The sequence below is a fragment of the Heptranchias perlo genome, unplaced genomic scaffold (genome assembly GCF_035084215.1).
Source record: "Heptranchias perlo isolate sHepPer1 unplaced genomic scaffold, sHepPer1.hap1 HAP1_SCAFFOLD_70, whole genome shotgun sequence".
NCBI classification, from domain to species: Eukaryota; Metazoa; Chordata; class Chondrichthyes; order Hexanchiformes; family Hexanchidae; genus Heptranchias; species Heptranchias perlo.
Window position 1 is genome coordinate 3,039,976 of NW_027139729.1, and position 13,067 is coordinate 3,053,042.

Genomic DNA, 13,067 nt, shown 5'->3' on the forward strand with positions numbered 1-13,067 from the left:
TGTCCTGAGAAATCAGACAGAAATATTGCGCAATGTAGAGTGAAACATAATGGGGCAACTTTCGAATGAGCAAAACAAATACTTTATTATGAATCAATTGTCTAATTTTTCACGAACAAAATATGAAAAAATACGAGAGTAGAAGTTAGAGAGAAACTATTTCCTCACATTGCACATTGTCCTGAATCTGCAACAACGACAGATAATGTGAATTTGTTCCACTCTGTTACAGTTCTCACTTATGGCCAGTAGATGTCAGACTATACGTGAGTGTGGGATTAATTCTCTGGTACTGTATATGAGTGTGATATTCAATCTATATCCATCAGTCTCCAATTCATTCTGTGAGTGTGGGATTCATTCTGTATCAGTCAATCTCTGGGAATGTGTATGAGTAGTGCATTCATTCTGTGACTGGCAGTCTCTGGTATTTTATCACAGTGTGGGAGTCATTCTGTAACTCAGTCTCTGGGCAAAGTGCAAGTCTGGATTCCTTCTGTAATATTGTTTCAGGTTACAGTATGTTGCTTGAAACTGTATCTTTAATTCATTAATGTATGCAAATTTTTCATTAATTTGTAAATATGGATACACTTTTGGATTTTGTTTAAATCAAACAACGTGTGTGAGTTTTGTTTTAGGATTACATCTTAATCTCTGTGAAGATAATGTACATTTCAATCTTTTACTGTGAAATTATTGGACTGGTATTTATTGTGTCGCTCAGTCTGGGCTAATGGAATTGATATTGTATCTTCCAGTCTGACATTCTATGAGATTTTTGGACCGGTGTGTAATGTGTGGTTCAGTGTGTACTAATGGAAATGACACTCTTAACTTTCAGTCAGACACTGCGAGAGATTTTTGGACTGGTTTCTAATGTGTAGCTGAGTCTACACTAATAGGATTCACACTGTCTGTTTCAGTATGATGATGTATGTGAATTTTGGACGGTATATAATGTGTAGCTCAGTCTGCACTAATGGAATTCATACTGTACCTTTCAGTCTGACACTGTGCAATATATTTCGACTGGTTTGTAAGGTGTAGCTCAGTCTGCACTAATGGAATTGATACTGCATCTTCCAGTCTGATACTGTGTGAGATTTGTGTACTTGTATGTATTGTGTCGACCAGTCTGTACTAATCAAATCGATACTATATCTTTCAGTATGATACTGTACGTGATTTTTGGACAGGTATCTAATGTGATCCTCTGTCTGCAGTAAAGGAATTGATATTTTATCTTCCTGTCTAATACTGCATGCGAATTTTGGACTGGTATATAATGTGTAGCTCAATCTGCACTAATGGGATTGAAACTGTGTCTTTCAATCTTATACTGTCTGAGAATTTTGGACTGGTATCTAATGTGTATCTCAATCTGCAGTAAAGGAATTGAAACTGGACATTTCATTCTGACACTATGAGGTTTTTGTACATATATGTGAGTCAAATATGGGTAACATCTGAACTGTTATCTAATTTGTATCTCAGGGTAAAATATTGACATGAATACTGCATCTTTAAACTCATAATGTGTGTGAGTTGTGGGCTGGTATTTAATTTGAATCTTGGAGTACACTATTGTGATTCATTCTGTACCTATCAATCGGTACCATGTGTCAGTTCTATCTGGTAGTTAATTTGTAGCTAAGGCTGAACTAATGTGAGATTGACACAGTGCCTTTCAATCTGATGCTGGGTGTGATTTTGGACTGGGAATTATTTATCTGCCGATCAGTGGTACTGAGTTGTTGTGAAATGGAAATTCCGTCTGTCTCTCCTGCTCTGTTTGACTGTTGGATTGGGATCAGTGTGGGACTCACTATTTCTGCTGTCTGAGACTGTGGGACTGATGACCTGTCTGTGTCTCTGTGCTCTGTGAGTGATAATGTACATACTGTGTGTGAGAAGGAGCTGGCTGCACTGTTCCTTGTGCCTCGGGTGGAGGAAACATCACACTGATTCTGGGTCCTTCATGGATTTGACTGTAGGAAGAAAAAGTATCTCTTGTAATTCAAGAACAGGTGAAGTAGAAAATACAAAAGTGATCAATTGAATCTCTGTTAATAATCATTTTAATATCCACAAATGAAAACCACCGATACAAACAGTGTCAGTGTCTGACTCCACTGCAGTACTGCAGCACTCAGCTTCTGCACACCAGTTGTCTTGGGCCGTTTTACAACAATTTAGTGACATCCAGACACAACCCAACCATGATTGGGACTACCCGATGGGGACGGGACCTTTGCACATATCAGATTTCTATTTCCCTCTCCCTTGGGATTAAGCGTTCAACCGAAGCAAAACTGCCGCTGCTTAAAATGTGTCCTTCAAACTTCTCACCTGATGCCTGCAATAGATGCTCTTTGTCTAACTCCCCACATCCTTACTGTCCGGCTCTGTTTACTGTTCAATAACAAACACTAAAGTTTAATGGGTGGGTTTAAAAAAATCAGATTTAATACCTGCCACCAATCACAAACACGCTCACACTGCACATTGTCCGGTTTCAGCAATTTGTTCCGAACTGTTGCAGTTCTGCTTCCGGCCAGTAGATGTCCCCAAACCCCGGGTCATTGAAGTTTACAGATGAGAGAGGGACAGAAGATAAACTCATTCTTCACATTATATTGCACGGGTGGGGTTTAGAAAAACTGGGAATGGAGCCGAGCTGCAAGTACATTTTGTTTGACCAAACACTACTTCTAATACTCTGTTAAATTCTTCAAATAGATTTCGGGGGTATTGTCAATACTGAGGAAGACTGGGACAAAATAAACTTGCAGAACGGCCGTGTAAATGGCCATTGAATTTCAATATGGAAAGGTGTGAGATGCTACATTTCGCTACGGGGAATAAGGAGGCCACATACTGCATGGAAAATAAGAGTCTAAATGGGGTAGAGGAGCAATGTAAATCGTGTCCTAAGAAATCAGAGAGAAACACTGCGCAATGTACAGTGAAATATAATGGGGCAAATTCACAACTATCGAATGAGTGAAACAAAAAATTTATTATTAATCAATTGTCTTCATGTTTCACCGTCAAAATGTGCTAAAATAGAAGAGTAAAAGTTACAGACAGAAACTTTCCTCACATTGCACATTGTCCTGTTTCTGTAACCACCACAGATAATGTGAATTTGTTCCGCTCTTTTACAGTTCTCGCTTACGTCCAGTAGAGGTCAGTCTCTGGTACTGTATATGAGAGTGGGGTTTATTCTGTATCTGTCAGTCTCTGATACTGTACATGAGAGTGGGGTTTATTCTGTATCTGACAGTTTCTGGTGCTTTATGTCAGTGTGAGGTTAATTCCATCACTGCCAGTCTCTGGTGCTGAGTGTGAGTGTGGAATTAACTATGTACCTGTCAGTCTCTGGTACTGTCTGTGTGAGTGGGATTCATTCTGTATCTGCCATTCTCTGCTGCTTTATCTCAGTGTGGGATTCATTATGTAATTCAGTCTCTGAGACAATGTGCAAGTCTGAAATCATTCCATATTCTTATTTCAGTTCAGAGTATCGTACTTGAAACTGTATCTTTAACACTCCAAATTATATACAGTTCTTTGTCGAGTATTTGATTTGATAATATGGATACACTTTTCGATTTTCTTTAATCAAACAATGTGTGTGAGTTTTGGAGTGGTATTACATCTTAATCTCTGAACTCTATTGTGAATGATAATGTACCTTTCAATCTGTTCACGTTGAAATTATTGGACTAGTATGTAATGTGTAGCTAAGACTGCAATAATGGGATGAATTCTGTGTCGGAGTCTAACACTGTGAGAGACTTTTGGACTGGTGAGTAACATGTAGCTCAGTCCAGGCGAATGGAATTGAAATTGTATCTTTGAGTCTGATATGTTGTGACATTGTTGGACTGCTATATAATCTGTGGCCCTGTCTGCACTCACGGAATCGATACTGTATCTTTCAGTCTAATATTGTATGAGATTGTTGGGCTGTTATATAATTTTAGCTCAGGTGGTGTGAATAGAATTTAAACTATACCTTCCAGTCTGATCATTTATGGGGTTTGTGGACTCGAATGCAATGTGTAGCTCAGTCTGTACCAATGGTATTGATAATGTTTATTTCAGTATAACATGAGTACTACCAATATATCGAATATGTAGCTCAGTCTGCACCAATGGAATTGACACTGTATCTTTCAATCTGACACGATGAGATTTTTGGACTGGTATGTAATGCGCAACTCAGTCTGCAGTAATGTGATTGTGAGATTCATTCTGTATCTGTCAGTCTCTGGTACTGTTTGTGAGTGTGAGATTCATTCTGTATCTGTCGGTCTCTGGTACTGTTTGTGAGTGTGAGATTCATTCTGTATCTGTCAGTCTCTGGTACTGTTTGTGAGTGTGAGATTCATTTTTTATCTGTCAGCCCCTGGTACTGTGCATGAGTGAGATTCATTCTGTTCGTGGTACTGTATGTGAGTGTAGGATTCATTCTATATCTGTCAGTCTCTGGTACTGTATGTGAGTGTGGGATTCATTCTGTATCTGTTAGTCTCTGGTGCTGTATGTGAATGTGGGATTCATTCTGTATCTGCCATTCTCTGCAACTTTATCTCAGTGTGGGATTCATTCTGTAATTCAGCCTCTGAGACAATGTGCAAGTCTGAATTCATTCTGTATTCTTATTTCAGTTTACAGTATCTTATTTGAAACTGTATCTTTAATACTTTAAATTATATATAGTTCTCCGTTGATTATTTAATTTGTAAATATGGATTTCTTTTGATTTTCCTTAATCAAAGAATGTGTGTGAGTTTTGGAGTGGTATTACATATTAATCTCTAAACTCTATTGTGAATGACAATGTACCTTTCAATCTGTTCATGGTGAAATTACTGGACTGGTATGTAATGTGTAGATCAGTCTGCAATAATGGGACTAATTCTGTATCGGAGTCGAACACTGTGTGAGATTTTTGGACTGGTAAGCAATATGTAGCTCATCCTGAACTAAAGGAATTGATACTCTATCTATCAGTCTGATACTGTATGAGATTTTTGGACTGGAATGTGATGTGTAGCTCAGTCTTCAATAATGGAAGTGATACTGAATCTTTCAATCTGATTCTCTGAGATTTTAGGACTGGTGAGTAACATGTAGCTCAGTCTGTGCTGATGGAATTGATGTTGTATCTTTGAGTCTGATAGGATATGAGATTGTTGGACTGCTATATAATGTGTGGCTCAGTCTGCACTAATTAAATCGATACTGTATCTTTCAGTCTAATTTTGTATGGGATTTTCAGTCTTGTATGTATTGTACAGCTCAGGTGGTACTAATAGAATAGAAACTGTATCTTCCTGTCTGCTCATTTATGAGGTTTTTGGACTGGTATATAATGTGTAGCTCAGTCTGTACCAATGGTATTGATACTATTTATTTCAGTATAATACTGAGTATTTACCAATATATCAAATATGTCGCTCAGTCTGCACTAATGGAATTTATACTGTATCTTTCAATCTGGCACCAGGAGATCTTTGGACTGGTCTGTAAAGTGTAACTCAGTCTGCAGTAATGTGACTGTGATATTCATTCTGTATCTGTCAGTTTCTGCTACTGTATGTGAGTGAAATTCATTCTGTTCCTGGTACTCTGTGTGAGTGTGGGAATCATTCTGTATCTGTCAGTCTCTGGTATTGTGTGTGGATGAGGGATTCCTTCTGTATCTGTCAGTCTCTGGTATTGTGTGTGGGTGTGGGATTCATTCTGTATCTGTCAGTCTCTAGTATTGTGTGTGGGTGAGACATTCATTCTGTATCTAACAATTTCTGATGCTGTGGATCAGTGAGATAAATTCTGTATCTGTCAGTCTGTGCGATAATGTGTGAGTGTGGGATTCATTTTGAATCTGTCAGTCTCTGGTAGATTGTATGAGTTTGGGATTCATTCTATGTATCAGTCTCTGGCACTCTATCGGAGTGTGAGATTCATTCTTTATCTGTATCTAATTTGTATTTCCGTTTACAGTATGGTGTTCAAATCTGTATCTTTAATACCTTAATGTATGAATATTATTTCCCAGTCTTTAATTGGTAGATAATGATATGTTTTAAAATGTAATGCTGTCGGATATAATCAGATAATGTGGGCATCTATTTTTGGACTTCTATTAAATCTGTATCGATGGGAAAACAATTGTGAATTTGTGCATCTTCCAAACTGATATGGTGACATTTTTGAACTTGTATATAATGTGGAGCTCAGTCTGCATGAATAGAATACTGTATATTTCAGTCTGAATCTGTAACAGTTTTGTTGTCGTGGTTTCTAATGTGTAGCTCAGTCTGCACTAATGGAATTGACACTGTATCTTTCAATCTGACACTGTGAGATTTTTGGACTGGTACGTAATGTGCAACCAAGCCTGCATTGATGGAATTGATACGTTATCTTTCAATCTGTGACTGTGAGATTTTTGCTCTGGTAAGTAATTTGTAACTCAGCCTGCACGAATGTAGGTGACTGTGAGATTCACTTTGCATCTCTCAGTCTCTGGTACTGCATGTGAGTTTGGGATTCATGCTGTATCTGTCACTCTCTGGTACTCAATTTGAGTGTGGGATTCATTCTGTATATACATTCTCCAGTACTGTGTGTGGGTGTTGAATTATTTCCGTATAAGCAGTTTCTCATAATGTATGTGAGTGTGGGATTGATTCTGTATCTGTCAATCTCTGGTACTGTGTGTGAGTGTGGGATTCATTCTGTATCTGTCATTCTCTGGTGCTGTGTGTGAGTGTGGGATTCATTCTATATCTGCAATTCTCTGGTGCTGTGTGTGAGTGTGGGATTGATTCTATATCTGCAATTCTCATGTACTGTGTGTGAGTGTGGGATTCATTCTGTATCTGTCAGTCTCTGGTACTGTGTGTGAGTGTGAGATTCATTCTGTATCTGTCAGTCTCTGGTACTGTGTGTGAGTGTGGGATTCATTCTGTATCTGTCAGTCTCTGGTGCTGTGTGTGAGTGTGGGATTCATTCTGTATCTGCAGTTCTCAGGTACTGTGTGTGAGTGTGGGATTCATTCTGTATCTGTCAGTCTCTGGTACTGTGTGTGAGTGTGGGATTCATTCTGTATCTGTCAGTCTCTGGTACTGTGTGTGAGTGTGGGATTCATTCTATATCTGCAGTTCTCAGGTACTGTGTGTGAGTGTGGGATTCATTCTGTATCTGTCAGTCTCTGGTGCTGTGTGTGAGTGTGGGATTCATTCTGTATCTGCAGTTCTCAGGTACTGTGTGTGAGTGTGGGATTCATTCTGTATCTGTCAGTCTCTGGTGCTGTGTGTGAGTGTGAGATTCAATCTGTATCTGTCAGTCTCTGGTACTATGTGTGAGTGTGGGATTCATACTTTACCTGTAAGTCTCTAGTGCTTTATGAGAGTGTGGGATGAACTTGATATCTGTCAGTCCTTGGTACTGTATGGCCAGTGTGGGATTCATTCTGTATCTGTCATCTCTTGCACCGTACTTCAGTGTGGGATTGAATTTATGTCTGGCAACCTCTCGTACTGTATGTGAGTGTGGGATTCATTCTGTGTCTGTGTGTCTCTGTACTGTATCTGCGTGTGAGATTCATTCTGTATCTGTATGGAATTATTCTCTCAGATTACATTATGGTATTCAATACTGTAGCTTTAATGTCTTAATGTTTAAATAGTTTTTCACATTATTTAATTGGTCAAAATGGATACACTTTAGGATTTGATGCTGGAGGTTTTAATCAGATAATTTGTGTGCTTTTTGGACTCGTATTAAATGTGTATTTCTGTGATTACTATTGTGAATGATGATGAATCTTTCAAAATGATATTGTGAATTGGTATGTAATGTGTAGTTCAGTCTGCACTAAAGGAATTGATACTGTAACTTTAAACTTTGTTTCATAAGATTTTTGGACTCCTGTGTAATGTGTATCTCAGTCTGGATGAACAGAATTGATACTGTATCTTTTAATCTCATACTACCAGTGTATTATAAACTGGTATCTAATTTGTTTCTCAGGTTACACTGTCACAGCATTTCTCAATCTGATACTGTACGTGAGTTTTGCACTAGCAATTTGTATTCGAATGGTGCACTATTTGAATGGATACTGCATGTATTAAACTCACATGTGTGTGAGAGTTCTGGGCTCGAATTCAATAGGAATCTCGAGGAACGTTATTGGGATTCATTCTGTACCTTTCAATCGGGTACCATGTGTGATTTCTATCTGGTATTTAATTCATGGCTAATGTTGCCCCTTTGTGAGATAGACAATCTAAGAGTGTGATTTTGGACTTGGATTTTTGTATCTCCCTGTCAGCGGGACTGAGTTCGGGGGAAATGGAACAGTGTCTGCCGCACCTGTTCTGTTTGACTGTGGATTGAAAATGTGTCTCTGGAACTTGGGATCATTGTGGGACTGAGTAGTTCTGCTGTCTGAGACTGTGGAACTGATGACCTGTCTGTGACTCCGTGCTCTGTGTGTGATAATGTACTTACTGTGTGTGAGAAGGAGCTGACTGCACTGTTCCTTGTGCCTCGGGTGGAGGAAACATCACATTTATTCTGACTCCTTCACGGGTTTGCCTGTAGAAATAAACGTATGTCTGGTAACTCAAGAACAGGTGACGAAGAAAATACAGAAGTGATCAGTTTAATATCTGTTAATAATTATTTTGAATATCCATAAATGTAAATGAGCGATTCAAACAGTGTCAGTGTCTGACTCCACTGTAGTACTGCAGCATTCAGCTTCTGCACACCAGGTGTGTTGGGCTGTTTTACAACAATTTATTGACATCCAGACACAACACAACCCCTCCTCTAATACATGAATGGGACGTCCCAATGGGGCAGGGACGTTTGCACAGGTCAGGATTCTAATCTCCTCTCCCATGAGACTAACCGTTCAAATGAAACCAAACAGCGGCTGTTTAAAATGTGTCCTTCACACTTCTCACCTGATGCCTGCAATAGATGCTCTTTGTATAACTCCCCACATCCTTACTGTCCGGCTCTGTTTCCACTCTTCACTGTCCAATAACAATAAACAGGGTGAGACTGGAACTAAACCAGGAACATTCACTACTGGTTTGGGGAGAGAAAGCAGCAATGATTTTAAATAGCAGGTTCTTCCCATTCTGTCTCCCTTCCCCTGGACACACCCTGTGCACACACAGCCCGAGAATGACCTCTCCCTTCCCCCGCTCACTCCATGTTCCGGGACCAGTTCCTGATCCACTCCGCCTCTTACAAACAGCCCCCGGACTCCCCCTGACCTTCCCCCGGACTCAATGCCGATCTCTGAGCCCATCTGCGGACACGGTCCCGAAGCGATGAGCTGCTGTAACGAGGCTGCTCTTTGCTCCCTTCCCCCGGGGGCCGTGATCTCTCCATTCTCGGCTGTTTTAAACCATCTTCTTCCGCTCACTGAGGGAATGGCGCCCACAGGCCGAGCTGGGGGAGGGGAGCGCGCATGCGCTCTTCTGCTCACCAACAACCAGCGCTGGGGGCGGGGCTGAGTCACGCATGCGCAGATATCTGGTTTAATTCCCAATACAAAAATCGATGGAAACTTTCCCCAATTGGAATTTTTCAGAGTCTGAGCAAAGGAAGTGGGTCTGGGGGAAAGGTCAGAGGGAATGGGGTCCACAGGCAGTGCAGGAACAGGCACCAGAATGGAAAACAGATGGGATTCCACCAGTGCCTAACGCTGGAATCCAGACTGACTTTACAATCTCTAACTATTAAACTAGATGTTTCCATCCCTGCTGTTTCTCTCGGTATCTTTTGATGGTAAAGAGTCTTTCAGAGATAAAGTGGGCGGCTCTGAAATGGGTCTATGGATTTTGTTCATTCTCGTACTCTTTACTGATAAAACTGATGCGAGCATTTCTCAAACCAATCCTGGAGAAACATGTGAGGAAAGAGTGAGTAGGTGTGTTTGTTGGGACCGTGTAGGATTAATATCTGACCGCAAACATCATAGATTAATTTAACCGGAGTGAAACTCTCGGTCTACTGAGAATAATGCCGAACGGCCCTGAGCTACATAACTGCAGATGGTAGAACAGGCAAAAGAGGGTTAAATGCAGCCCATTGTTCTTTCACTCTCTGCACTGTCCCTAAGTGTGGGATTAATAATGTGTCTGTCTCTGGTACAATAACAGTGAGAGATGAGACTGCACCTTCTTTCTCAACAATGGGATCTTTCTGGATAAAACGCAACTTTACAGTTCAGTCTGGAACTGATACTGTGTATGTCTGTCTGTCTCTGTGTCTCTCCGCTTTCTCTATCTCTCTCACTCATCGTGTCTGTCTGTCTGTCTCTGGTGCTGTGTATGTAGGTTGGATAATGCTGGCAAGCGTGATATAGACACACCGATTGGAAGTGTGAGACTGACAGTGTGTGTTTGTCTCTCTCTAGTGCTGAACATGAAGGTGGGAGACTGTCTGATATAAAACACTGAGAATGGGGTGTCCGGGCCTCACTGTAACTGGGGATGTGTTCGGCTCCAGTCCCAGTTCACGGTTATTTTCTTTTTACAGATTCAGGGCGAGAGTGTCTGTGAGACTGTAACACTGGCGGAGAAACTCCGCGTCACAACTCAAACACCAACACATGAGATTCTCCAAATCAGCTGGAATAAGGTGTTTTTTAACTGCTGAACCCGTCTGGGAGGGGATGTGTGTGGAGATCGAATCGGGTCTGGAACTGAAATGGAAGAAGGCGGGTTGACTTGTGAGAGAAGGGACTGTATTTAGGCAGGAATATTACTGACTGTTAATTGTAACGGATGTTTATTTAAAAGCTCCGTGTTTCTGGGAATCCTTGAATATGAATCCCGAGTCTGTAAGGGTTTGTGCGGAGCGCTGTGTTTCGGTTCTATTATCGATAAACGGTTTGAAATTGGCGGTTGGAGAAAGCTGGAGGTGGTAATTTCTTCCTCACAGTCGTTACCAGGGCGATATGAGAGAGTAAACCAACTCAGTATCAGAGTCACAATGAACATATCATCTACATTCATTATACCAGACTTCCGTGGAACTAAATTGCGACCGGGTTTGGATGTTCCAGTTTTATTTTTACTCGGCTGCAAAGTAATACGGACAACACCTCACGAAACTAGCCCATGGGAGGGCAATTTTGGGAAATCGAAAAGCAATAATCGATACAGTAGCTCTTCTGAGGTTTGGGTTGAGGCACTTTGTTGTTACATTTTGCTGCGCCTGAATTTTGGGTGCTTGATGCTGACACCGAATGCCTGAAGTGGGACACGGTCCCTTCCCAGTAATAGAGATCCTGACCATGATGGGAGCAATCGTTCTAACTAAACACAAATGATTTACGCTGTTGTTCTGGGTAAATGGTCCATTCTAACCCCTTCATCCTATGATCACCGTCTAATAGTCAAAGGCTGCCATGTTAGATCATTGCAATGTTCCAAACCACATCTTATTTCAGGTTGTACAAAACTCTGTGTTGTTACTTTAATTGTGGGGACCAACTCATTCCCACCCAGCCTCCATATCCGCTCTCATGTCTCTCAACCCTTCCGGGTTTGTCCTTCTGTGAGTTGGAGCAAGTGATTCAGTCGCCGTTCCTCACAGCTCTCATGCCTCAAAGTAGCACTTCTTCGAAAATGGATACAACCGCCTTTTTATTGCTGTTTGGTGAGTCGTGAAACAATTTTATACCAATTCCCGGTCTGAGTGGGCAACTGTAAGCGGGAGAGTGAGACTGAACCCGGCGGTGTCCGAACTCCGGTATCTCATAATTTGGTGTGGAGCCTTCTGCATTGGAAAGCATTCAGAGCGGTTGCTTGCTTGTGCTGAATTCTCTGCGGGTAACGGTGAGGGGAGTGTAACGGTGAGGGGACAATCTCTCTTCATATCGGTATTAAAGTATCTCGGATCTAGTTTTTCTTTGACAATTGAATCTATGAGAATCTGTCTGGTAAAACCGACAGCTTTGACCAACTGTTGGTCACCTGACCTAATATCTCATTTAGCGGCTCGGTGTCACATTTTGTTTGATAACGCTCCCATGTGGCGCCTTGAGACGGGGTGAAAAGGGGAGATATTGGTCTCCCGATTGCCCAGTTACTGTCTACAGTGTCGGAGTAAGATGTACATAAAAGGAAAATTCAACGATCAACATCCGCTGAGTTTGCTGATCTCTATCAAGGGGCGGGGAGGAGGGGCGGGGTGGGGCGATAGCGGCGATACCAAAGCCATTGAATGTAATGTCGGCCAAGTGTCGCCTCATATCATCTTATTGCATCCCGGACGAGCCCTCTATTTTTGGCGGTGCAGTGTGACGAACTGGATTGCTCATGCATAGAGCCAGCACGGACTTGATGGGCCGAATGACTTCCTGCCGTGCTGTAACCTTCTATGATTCTGTGATTCTATGATGCCATGTGGTCCAGGCTTGGAAGTGATCATGCGCGTTAGGTGGGTGCAGTTATCCAGGGGTCACCACGGCTGACCTCAGGTCAATCAACCCCCTGCACTCAGATATGAGCAGATAATGCGGTGGGGTATTGGAGGGCGGCCCTGAGCAACTCCCTTCGTGAATACACCTCTTTGGGGGAGATAGAGAGAAAAAGGGGAGAAGAAACATTTTAACACATTCAGTGGATAAACTAGTAAATATATTTTTAGCTATTCCGTTGGTGTTGAGACATTGTTCCTTCTGTCAGAGTTTAAGTTCCTCTTTCTTTGAACGAACCCACCGCTAAGTTGAAACCGCTGTTTTCCGCCATGAAGCCAACTGCTCTTACTGTTCTCTTCAGTACTGGACATTTTCAATTTGCTTGCTTATTTTTCGTCCTCTTTTCCATCTTGCATCTCGATTTTATGGGTTTTGTGATATTTATGAGCGTGTGTGTACTGTCTGTACAACGAAATGTTTCTGGTGAATAATTCAGGCGGCATTCAGCTCTAGGAATTTATTCTAACTCCACTTCCTCCTTCAGTGTGCTGGATGTCACTAAGATACAGATCTACACAGTGGGTGGAGACTAATG

General features: G+C 41.4%; 2 long non-coding RNA genes across 3 annotated transcripts in view; one reads left to right on the top strand and one right to left on the bottom strand.

The window, feature by feature from the left end:
* LOC137318421 (uncharacterized) overlaps positions 1-13,067 on the top strand; it is a 201,505-nt gene that overhangs the window by 155,890 nt on the left and 32,548 nt on the right. The gene's annotated exons all lie outside the window — the stretch shown is intronic.
* Positions 60-9,075, bottom strand: LOC137318430 (uncharacterized). Its single transcript, XR_010961895.1, has 3 exons — positions 8,997-9,075; positions 8,536-8,622; positions 60-1,991 (listed from the first exon to the last, which is right to left on the bottom strand). It is a non-coding gene; the product is annotated as an uncharacterized lncRNA (long non-coding RNA).